At 44.5% G+C, this 11,175-nt stretch overlaps 1 long non-coding RNA gene across 5 annotated transcripts in view; it reads left to right on the forward strand.

Moving 5' to 3' along the window:
* The first annotated feature begins 1,741 nt into the window (after window positions 1-1,741).
* Window positions 1,742-11,175, forward strand: part of LOC125615574 — a 113,854-nt gene continuing 104,420 nt past the window's right edge. The window contains exons 1-2 of one of the 5 annotated variants that reach the window (XR_007346209.1): window positions 1,742-2,054; window positions 7,618-7,693. This is a non-coding gene — a long non-coding RNA (uncharacterized LOC125615574). The remainder of the gene's footprint in view (window positions 2,055-7,617; window positions 7,694-11,175) is intronic. The other 4 variants (XR_007346208.1, XR_007346206.1, XR_007346207.1 and 1 more) reach the window with 4 other exon arrangements.

The following is an 11,175-nucleotide window of genomic DNA, read 5'->3' on the forward strand; positions in this document are numbered from 1 at the left end:
AATTCTGGCATGTGCATGACACGTGGGAGTTCAAGGAAATTTAAGTGAATCCAAAATAATAAGAGTGTTTTGTCTATGACTGGGTAAGCTGGCGAAGGGAAGGGATGCCCACAGCCCCAAGAGGCTTCCCAAACACAAAGGAGGTGGTGAAATTCTAAGAAACACAAATGACCAAGGAACCCTGTCTTGTTCTTTCTTACTCATGATTTTGGCCTGAAAAATGAAGACACAGCAGGGAAATGTGGTTCCTTCCCTTTGGATTCCTCCCCACTCATCAGTCAGCCCGTGGTATGGAACGTTGGTAGAATGTGCATGTGTCAGGAAGTGAAGTAAAAGCAGTGGGATTAGGTTTTGTGTAGTGTTTCCACTGTTCTGGTAAGAGTGAGATATGCAAATCGTGTAGTTTTGGCCACTTAGCATGTGGGTTCAGCACTCTCTGCACTTAAAGCTGACACTGCACAATATGGAGACGCAAGATCAGTTGCATAGTAATAATTAAAAATTTTAATTTTCCTTTAGATGGCATTAAATAGCAAATAACAATAATTTTTAAAAACTATATGACAAGTCAAGAGACCGTGGAAGAAAAAGAGAAGGTTTTATTTTAGGACTTCCTATGGCACGTTTTACCTGCTTTTTTGAAAAATAATAAAAAAAATGACACCCACATTTCTTTTTGCACTGGCCTTGCCTGTGTATCAACCACTGCTGCCCACCATGGAGAGGAGCTCTGTATCTTGTTGGCGTGTGGTCCTTGGCAAGATGAGCCCACTTGGCTGACATGCTCAGACAATAGGTGTGCCAAGGAACTGAGGCTGCCCAGGAGCCTAACAGGCTTGGAGGTCTAATCCTGCAGCTCCTGTCTTACTCACCAGGACAACCCTGAAGTGTAACCTACATGGACTCCACGCTCCCCCACGGGGTTGGCTCCAAGTCATCTTCTATGCACTGACGTTTGCTAGGGCATCTTCTCTTTCTTCACCATCCTCATCCCAGTTCCCCACTCCTGGATCCATTTCCTAAACAACCACTTTCACTCAACCTAAAGCCCCATGTCTATGTGTCTAGAGATCCGGGCCCAGCCAGCTGAGGTGTTTGAGTGGTGCTGTGGACAAGCTCACCTGTCCTGCCCAGGTCCCTCCATGCCCAGGTCATTGTTTTCATGAAGAGTCAATCTTAATGAGATCAGACCATGGGGTTAAAAAAATCCAACGTTAAGAAGGTTCCCAAAGGAATCATCTACACAAGTTGACTTTTAAGACTTGAGGGTGGAACATTTTTGACAGAAAAACCTTCCCAGGCTGATCAGAGGGAACTTGGAGAACAATTTGAAGATCTGGCCCATCGTGGGCAATATTCTTGGCAGATCTTGACCAATCCCCAAATGAGTAAAGTCCAATGGCTTGGACCTCAGGAAAGTGGGCTCTATTTACTTAAGATGCCCCCTGATATCAGTGTCCCCAGATCTACTTGTTTTGATAGGGGAAATGAAAATGAAACTAACCAACAGCAAACTTCGTTTTACTATTTAAAGTTAGTCATCTGTCCTGCAAGAACCAGTGTTATGGTTCCGATGTGAGGAGTCCCCCAAAAGCTCACGTGTGAGCCAATGCAAGAAGGTTTAGAGGAGAAATGATTGGGTTATGAGAGCCTCAACCCAATCAGTGAACTAATCCCCTGATGGGGACTAGCTGAGTGGTAACTGAAGGTGGGTAGGGTGTGGCTGGAGGAAGTGGGCATTGGCAGCTTGTCTTTGGGGTATTTATTTTGTATCTGGCAAGTGGAGTCTCTCTCTTTTCTGCCTGATCATCATGTGAGCTGCTTCCCTCCACCACAATCTTCTGCCACGATGCTCTTCCTCCCTTTGAGCCCTGAGGAGTGGAGCCTGCTGTCTATGGATTGAGACCTCTCTGAAACCGTGAGCCCTCACATAAACTTTTCCTCCTCTGTGATTGTTCTGGTCAGGTCTTTTAGTCACAGCAGTGGAAAAAGCTGATGAAAGTAACAAGGCTGGGATGAAAACCAGAGTCATATCATCTTTTCCACTCATCCAGGTAGGTGGCCACTCAACCTGAGTCATCTCAGGATGCCTTTCACCTTCTCCACCTGGAAAATTTTTGTTCACTCTTCAAAACTCAGCATAAACCCTAATTGCTAAGAGAAGTCCATCTCATCTCTCCAAGGATCGTCTCTCTTTCCTGTGCTGCATGAAATTTCTGTAGAAATATTAATCTGTGTCTTGCTACTTCCCTTGGACTATAAGATCCTCAAGTCAAAAATTTTGTCTCTTTTACTTCTGAAGCCCCCCCTGCTGCTCTGCGCAATACTTGGCACCTGATCTCAAAAGTGTTTGATTAAGTAATAACAATGGCTGCTGGTAGGAGCCAGGCACGGTACTGGACACTTCATATGTATTATTTATTGACTTTCATTTTCATGACAATACAATAATATCTCAAAGAGAGGACCAGTACCTTCGTTTTATAATTGGGGAAACTGAGAATAAGAAAGGTTTAGTAACTTGCCCAAGACCTCACAGCCTCCCTGCTGTAGAACTGACTCAAAGCCAGGTTTGTTGGCGCCAGAATCTGTGTTGTTAACTAGATGAGCTTGGCAAATAGATATTTCCAAGGCTGTCAGGAAGAGTGCTCATTAGACAGACTCATCTGTACAACACCTTTTAATTAAGCAGCATCTCAAAGTTCCCTTTGTTAGAAAAGATTTATTTTTATCTCCCAATTCTATATGGAATCAATTTTCACCTTAACAAGTCTCTCCTGTGACCACTGGACTTTGTTGTCAGAGGTCTTTTGACACAAAAGTATTAGCTCTGGTGCAAGTTAAAAACAATACAGGGACCAAGCACAGCTGCAGAGCTAGGTTCTCCTCTCCCCAGGCTCCTGATTATAATTTGCATAGGACCCGTTTTTGGCATGTAAGACATCCTTGAAGGTGGTACTGGTTTACCAAAGACACTAATATGTTTACCAAAGACAGTAAAATGTTTTTTACTTTGTTATGGGAAGCTCTTTCTTATGGGGAGCTTTATTGTTCACAGAGGATTTCAAAGTATTATCTAAGTCTACAAACTCCATACTGAGTCATCTGGATATATGGGAGGGACTTTCATAGCCCAAATGGGTGCTGTTTTACATTGTTTTTTCTTTTCAATCCAGTGTGGATTCATTTTTTAAAAATCATAAGAATTTGACATCTTCCCTGTCCCCTGCCACTCCTGGCCTTTGTCACTGAGAACACAGGAGCGTGGTGGGTGGCTGTCTAAGGCGTGGTGGAGGCTGTGGGCTTGTCTGGTGACCCACGGATGCCACCCCTGCACTCTCTTCCTGCCTCCTCCTCTCGAGAACAAAAGGCCCATAGTCTAGGCAGTCTGGATTTGGAGTTGTCATTTGCAGTCACCAAACTTTGAGGATGACTAACTTGCCAAAGCATAAGAGATGAAATCAGATAGGAGGAACCGTTTTGTAAACCACAAAAAAGAGAGAGAGAGAGGCAGAGTTGTGTAATGGCAAAAGTGACGCTGTGGCAGTTAGGGGACTTGGGTTTTAGATAGGGTGACATAAAACTCCTTGTCCAACCTGGAACCCCTTTTGAGAGTGACTAGGATTACTGTTGATAATTATGCTGGGATGACAGGTACTACCTGGGATTGTCCCGGTCTGGTCACCAAAGGTCTAGGACACTCACTGCCTTCAGCAAGGCACCTAATGCATCTGGGTCTCAGACTGGGGAGGACCTCACTGAGTTCCTCCCCAGTCTCCATGTTTCCAAAATGATCACGTCAAACAATGCTAAACGAAACACAATGAGACAATCTGTCCATTGGAACCTTTTGCCAGCATGAAATAAATGGTTACTGTACCATGTGAATGCAGTTTTAGGCAAAAGAAAAGAAAATGTTTTTGACATTTTAACACAACTGTGAATCTCAATTAAAATAAACCTAGGAGTTCTGGAATCATTTTTGAAAATGCCCACAGCTTTTGGGACCCTTCCAATATCTTTGTGATCCACAGACCTCTAAGTAAGGGAGTCGAAAAGCACTTGACTGGATGCTGCATCAATCCAAAATCCTTTGGACCTTTTCTTCTCACCTGACAACTTCAGAGCCTCCCTGGATGACCTAGGGACAGAGAGGGGGAATGGAATGCGCAAGAGGGCATCTGGGAGTCAGAGTCTATTGGCATGAATGTGGGTCTGGAAGGGATTTATATGAGGTTGTTAGTTGGGGATGGAAGCTCTCATCTCAGGGCTCCTGGACAAGCTCCTACAGGCCCAGAAGAGGGCGAATCCCCTTCCTCTGTGAGCCTTCTTGCTTCACACTGGGAGAATCCATAGGGTGTATTCACAACCTTAGGAGATAAAATAACTGTGCAGTTGGTCATTCTTGCCTCCCCTCTTCCGTGCCTGGTCTCACTCTTAGGGAAGGAATGAGGAGCCAGGACCCTCCCATACAGATTCGTCTGCAGAATCAGAGAGCAAAATAAAGAAAGCACAGGCCCACTGCCTAAATGCCCCATGGGACTACTGACATTGTAGTTTCTAAGGCAATCATCTTGTGATGTCCTACCCACCCAGTGGGAAATGCATGTGTCAGTGGGTGGGTGGTTGTGACCATGACTGGACATAGACACACACCCCTAGCATCTTCTTCCTGGGAACTGGGGATGCTCAATGTCCTGCCATGAGCTGGAGGCCCTCCCATATGATGAATCCTCCCATACAACATGTCCAGAGCACCTCCACTGAATCCAAGGATTGCTTTTTAATTCTTTTTTTTTTCAGTAGCATTTTTTAATTTATATATGACAGCAGAATGCATTACAATTCTTATTACACATATACAGGCACAATTTATAAAGAACTATTGCACCCCCTAAGATGGTTCCGGTCACTCTGGACAACTTCTTATGGTGCCAGACCAATGGACAGAACTTTCCAATGGAGCATGTTGATTCTGATAGCTCTTGGATATGAACAGAGAGTAGACGTCATCCTAGAAGGGACCAGGAAAATCATCCCCACCACAAGCTCAAGAACATCAAGTATTTTGTGGGTGGCTTCTCTTGCCTCTCACTGTCGACAGAATCGCTGAATCATTGTCTTTCTGTGCTTTTGAGATAATTGGCATTGTCCCTGAAAGCAGAAGAACAATTCGAGCTAAAGCTAAAATTCAGGCTCCAAGCCACGAGGGCGGGCCCTGCTCTTTGCTTTGCCTTCCATGGTAAACTTCAACTTCTCCATTCACTTCAGCTACGAGTGTGCGGCGGATCAACTTGTCACCACTCTTCCCCTGGAATGGTTGACTGAGCTCTGCTGTGAGTTAGTGGCCCCCGGGGGGAGCAGGCCAGGGGCTCCTTCTCCACGAGATGCCTCCTAAAAGCAAAGAGGTCACCGACGACTCACAGAGGAGGCTGCGATCATAAATATTTCAGAATTGGGTTTCCTTAAGATCTTAAATAATGAGAAACATTTGCTTGTTTAAGATTCTTAAGGCCTTGGTATTCAGCCCCCAGTGCCTTGCTTGGGAATTCCTTGGCGGGGCAGGGACATGAATGACATCATGGGAAGGAGGAAGGCAGGGCACAGTCAGAGGGGAGTGCTAAGCTCTCAAGAGGGCCCTAGGACGGATTCACGCATGTGGCCCAGCAATGTCAAAGACCCGCGCAAGGGCAAACGTCTTTATGACGTTCGTCCTGGGAAGAGAGACTGGGCCTGGGATTAGAATTTACAGCCAAGAGCTGCTGATGGAGCGGTAATGGCCATTTCGTGTGTGAATGGCCACTTTGGGAACTGGGAGCTTAGCACACCAGGCTAGAAATCTCAGAGAGAAGCCCAGGGCCAGACCCTTCACCTTTGCTGGAATAAGTTAACACACCTCCCAATCTGTCCCTTGGGTCCTTTCTCTGCCTTGCTTTGGATTTACAGCCTTCCCAGCAGTTCTTTAGGGCTTTGACACACATGACAATTTGGCATCAAGGGAATCCCCCAGGCAGGGGAAGAATACCTTTCCTGGCTATAAACACCACTCTGAAATTCTTCTCATCTGTTCTGTTTTAAGAGTACTTATAATGGGACTGACCTGCCCCTGTGATGTCCCCACCCTCTGAGAGTTTACAAGTCTCTGAACTCATCTTGCTTATAAGCATGCCTACAAATGTCCTCCCTGACTTCCAAAGTGTCTGTGATCTTTAGTGTAGAGATTCTCAACTGAGGTCACTTTCGTTCCCTAAAGGACACTTGGCAGAGTCTGGAGACATTTCTGATGGTCACAATTGGGTGGGTGGGGAGCTCATTACTGGCACGTAGGGGACAGAGCCAGGTATGCTTCTAAGCACCCTCCAACGACAGGACAGCACCCCACAGCAGAGAAAGATCTAGCTCAAAAATGCCAATAGTGCCAAAGTTGAGAAACACCTCCCTAGGGCAAGGGGTAGGCCTGGCTTCTGCACAGGTCACGAAGCTAACCGTATAGATGTACTCTCTCCACTGGAATGTTCCATGATGTGCTCAATACTGGTTTTGTCCAATATGGGAACCAGTGGACACATGGTTACTTAGCCCTTCAAAGTGGCGTGTGTGACTAAAAAACTAAGTTTTTAATTTTTATGTGATTTTAAGTAATTAAATTTTAATTGTGCCATGCAGCCTGTAGCTACCCTATTGGACAGTGCAAGTCCACATAATGGGAGTGTGGAACACTGAGTACCTGTGCATTAACTCATAAACCACCAAGTACCCCTGGTCAGCTGTCTCTTCTGTTGGTTTATAAATGAAATTCAATAGTAGCCACTATTTCTTTAGCTAAGATTTTAATCCTTATTGATATGACATTATCCCTGGTAGAGAGATGACCTTTTAATTATAAAGAGCTGCTGCTACTCTAATATGACTAATGAACCAGAAAGATATTTTGATAGGAGCAGAGAGCACTGGGAGCCTGGAAATGAAAGCAGGGATGACCATGAAATTGAGCAGGGAGTGGACTTGGAGAGGGGGGATCTAGAATACACTGGAGGAGGTGGAGACATGGTCTGGAGACAGCAGAGGCAAGCTGGGCTGACTTAGTCACGTGAACTCTGCTGAGAACAGAAGCCAAATGCCCAACATTCCCATTCAGACCCGTCTGGGAAAACCAGGACCAAAGAGAGGAGAAAAGTCAAGGTGTAGTGCAAAGGACAGCCTGTTTCCTAGTTCCTCTCTACCTGCCTTATGGCTCTCAGGCCAAGTCCTTACACACTTAAATAGAATGGCATCCCCTCCCATATGTAAGTGCAGATAGAAGCATCACTAAACCACAGAACACAACATGTGTTTTTGCATTCATTGATTTTAAAACGCTGGATAAGTCCACCAAAGCCCATGGTTCTGATTCCCGCCACCTCCCACCCTCCCGCCAGTGCTGGGGATTGTATCCAGGGCCCTGCCATGCTAGACGAGCACTCTAACCACTGAGATACATCCCCAGACCCATTGCTATGATTTTTCTTGGTGCCTTAAGTAAATACATGTCTCTTTGTTAACCTCCAATTGTTTTAGGGTCTGAGTATTATGGTCTATTTTCTTCTTAATTCATTTTACATCTATCCTATTGTACAGTTTTTAATAGATGGAGTATTGGGAAGATCCTCTATGTGTAAAGATTTCTAGAGTGGAAATCACCCAAGTTCATCAGGTAAGCTGTTATCTACCCACTTTGCAGAGATGAAGGAAAGACTAACTGCCAGGTCAAATGGAAGTATAAACCCTCTCTTCCTAAATGTTCTGTAGGGCTCACATTGGAGCTCCTGGTGGCATGGATAATGGAGGTTGAACCAAAAGAGAGAAGCCACCCAAATGGTAGCACACTGTGGTATAAGGAATCCTATAAAGTGATTTTTTTCCCCCAGAAAGATCAAGTTGGAAAAGAAATAGATGGAGAGATCAAACAGTTATGAGCATTAACTCACGAATCAACAGGCAAGGTGAAGAGGCTGGGGAGGGGGAAGGTAGATTAATTTAAGACTACAAAAGAAAGCATTACAAACTATTTCTGACTTACGATGGTTTCACTTAACAGTTTCTTGACTTCACGAGGGACAAAAACTGACATGCATTTGGTAGAAAGCATACTTGGAATTTTGAATTCAGATCTTTTTTTCTGGGCTGGCCACATGCAGTCTGATTCTCTCTGGGGGTGCTGTGTGGCAGCAGGAACTGTGGCTTGTGTTGTAGGTTAGGAGTATTCAGTGCATCTTCAACTGAAGATATTTTCAACTTAGCATAGCTTTGTTGGAATGTAAGGCCATGGGAGGTTGAGGAGCATCTGTACTTAACACAGTGTGGTGCTAGTGTAAAAAATGCTAAGGAGTTCAAACGTTTCAGTGAGCAGTGACAATTCCATGGTGAATTACGGACTGGTGAAAAACAGAATGGTTAAAGAATCTCTTGAAAGTCATACAGAGAGGTGTTTCACTTTCTTCTTAAAGTGGTCTCTCTTCCAGCCTCCAACTTGGGAGGCTAGGTCAGCTTGACCACAAGCCTTTGGTTTATTGCATATGGCGACTCTAGCTGTGTGATGAGTGGCTGCGCTCGTGGGCCAGTTTGTGATTTACTGATATCTGACATAAGCAGATTTCACATGTTGGTGTTAAAACAGCCCAAGAAACACAATACCTCTCTGGATAGAACTGGGAGGCTTCCTGTGGCAGAAGCAAGCCCAGACACCTGGGGCAGGGGCTGCTGGGGAGCTGCACTTCAAATGCAGTAATAGCTATTTTTAAAATGATCTGCTCTAAGTCTTTGAGTGCAATGGCTGATTATTGGGTCAACAAACATGAAAAGCTTTGTTATCAGCCCAAGTTGGAACCAGAAGCAACATGTCTTTCATGAGCATTTAGGATGAAAGATGTAAAGATTTTTTTAAAAGTTGATATTAGTGAGTAACACTTGAGGGTCTTCATTATGTGTGTTTTGCCCTAAGAGAAAAATAAGGCAGGAAGATCTGTAAAATACCCTTGATCTTTCTTCAACCTCAAGTTGCAGTCCCTGCACTATTACCTTCAGGTCTCCATTGCAAGAAGGAGGAAGGAGGGTGGGTTTCCAATAAGACTTTCAAATCGTAGGTTAATAAGACTGGATATGATGTGGTGGAGTGGATGCTGGCTCAAGGAACACTTTTTGGAGTGATTGCGGCTACATCATCCCCTTTCCTGAAGTTCTTAAAATTCATCAGTAGCTCCAGATTACCTTCAGAATGGGCAGTCTCTTTGTCAGGACATATAATCCCCACTCTGAGCTACTTCCAGTCCTCCAAATGCTCCACATTCTCCCCCTGACCCGTCTCTCACTCCACCAGGGATTTAACCCAGGGGTGCTTAACCACAGAGCCACATCCCCAGCCCTTTTAACTTTTTTATTTAGAGATAGGATCTCCCTAAGTTGCTTAGGGCCTCACTAAGTTATTGAGGCTGCCTTTCAACCCTCAGTCCTCCTGCCTCAGCCTCACAAGCCGCTGGGATTACAGGCGCGTGCCACCTTGCCCGGCTCCACCTTCTCTTATAATGCCATACCCTTGCAATGCTGTTTTCTCCTTTTGGAATCAAATGCACATCTCTGAGACACCACCCTCAATAATCTTTGGATTAAATTCTCCTTGGCCCTCTATGCTTGACTTTATCATAGCACACCTCGAGTCCTATTTAAATGACCTCCCAGCTGAACCATGAGGTCCCAGAGGCCAGGAGGCAGGCGCTCTGTCGTAAGCATCCCTGAGTTCACAGCGCCTAGCCCCATCCCAGGCGCATTTTATAAACTCCTAGATGATTGCTTAATGATTGAATGGATGAGTTTCAGTGCATGGCAAATGAATTTTTCAACAAAGGTACATCCCATATTTTCTCTGATGCAAGATAAATTCTGCATAGAAGCAATTAATGGTGCCTTTATAACAGATCTGCATAAAGGTATATTCAGTCAGCCCTCTGGGTCCCTGGATTCCATGCCCACTAATTCAGCCAACTATGGATGGAATATATATATATATATATATATATATATATATATGTAATATTATATCAAATACAGACTTTTTTGGTTGTTATTCCTTAAATAATACAGTGTAATGCCCATTTACATAGCATTTACATTGTATTGGGTATTATAAGTAATCTAGAGATGATTTAGAGTGTATGGGAGTGTTCATGCATCAGATGTAAATACAGTACCATTTTACATAAGGAACTTGGGCATCCCAGGTTTTGGGTATCCACGAGGGGCCTCCAGAGATATGGAGGGACAATGATTCTAAACCCTATGGTTTTAAGACAAATGAAAAGAAAAGGTAAGTTCAGAAGTGGTTCATACACTTTAGAAAAAGGAAGAGAGGGAGAGAAGGAGGGAGGAAAGGAGGAAGGAAGGGCTTTTCCTCTGAGATCTGTTGTTGTTGTTGTTGTTCAGAAGCTTGGTCCATAAACAAACAGAAGAAAGTGACTGAAGCATATGGCAGGTGATGAAAGGTGGGACAGTCTTTAGTTCCCAATCAGTCACAAGACAAGATTTGTATTTCCACCAGAAACCTTTTCTGAAGAGGCTCAGGGCGTAGGAGAGCTTCATTAGCCAATAGAAACCAAACGGAACCCAACACGAAGGTCCTGATTAATTAGTCAGTTTATTTTCCAACACCTCCCCAACACTGCCCTTAGATTTTTTAGAAATGAATAAGCTTTCTTATTCATCATATGGACTTAATGTGCCTCACAGGTGTTGATGCCTGTCTTGGAAAACATCACTTTTCTGTTTCCTCCCATTGCTGTGGAAAGATCTGGGGAAAGGACCGACAGGCCCTCCCAGGATGTGGGGGAGACATTAGGTGAGTGGCAGGTGCAGAGGCTGCAGCAGGGGCCTCACAGCTGGGAGAGTGTTCCCTCCTGGCAGGGCAGGCTGTCTCTACTTGCTCATCAAGCGCGGCTGGGGATTTTAGCAGCCTGCAGCTGTGTTTAAGAGAGCATTTGCTTTATCTACCACATCCTTTGAGGATTTCATTGCAGGTCATTTTATCTACTTTAATGAATGTTTTGGCAGTTTCTGAACATGGGGCTGTGTCTGCATGCTCCGAATGTGATTACTGTCCCCATTGTTGGGGTTGATTTTATATATATATATATATATATATATATA

Source organism: Marmota marmota, unplaced genomic scaffold (genome assembly GCF_001458135.2).
Source record: "Marmota marmota marmota unplaced genomic scaffold, marMar, whole genome shotgun sequence".
In the NCBI taxonomy this organism is placed as follows: Eukaryota; Metazoa; Chordata; class Mammalia; order Rodentia; family Sciuridae; genus Marmota; species Marmota marmota.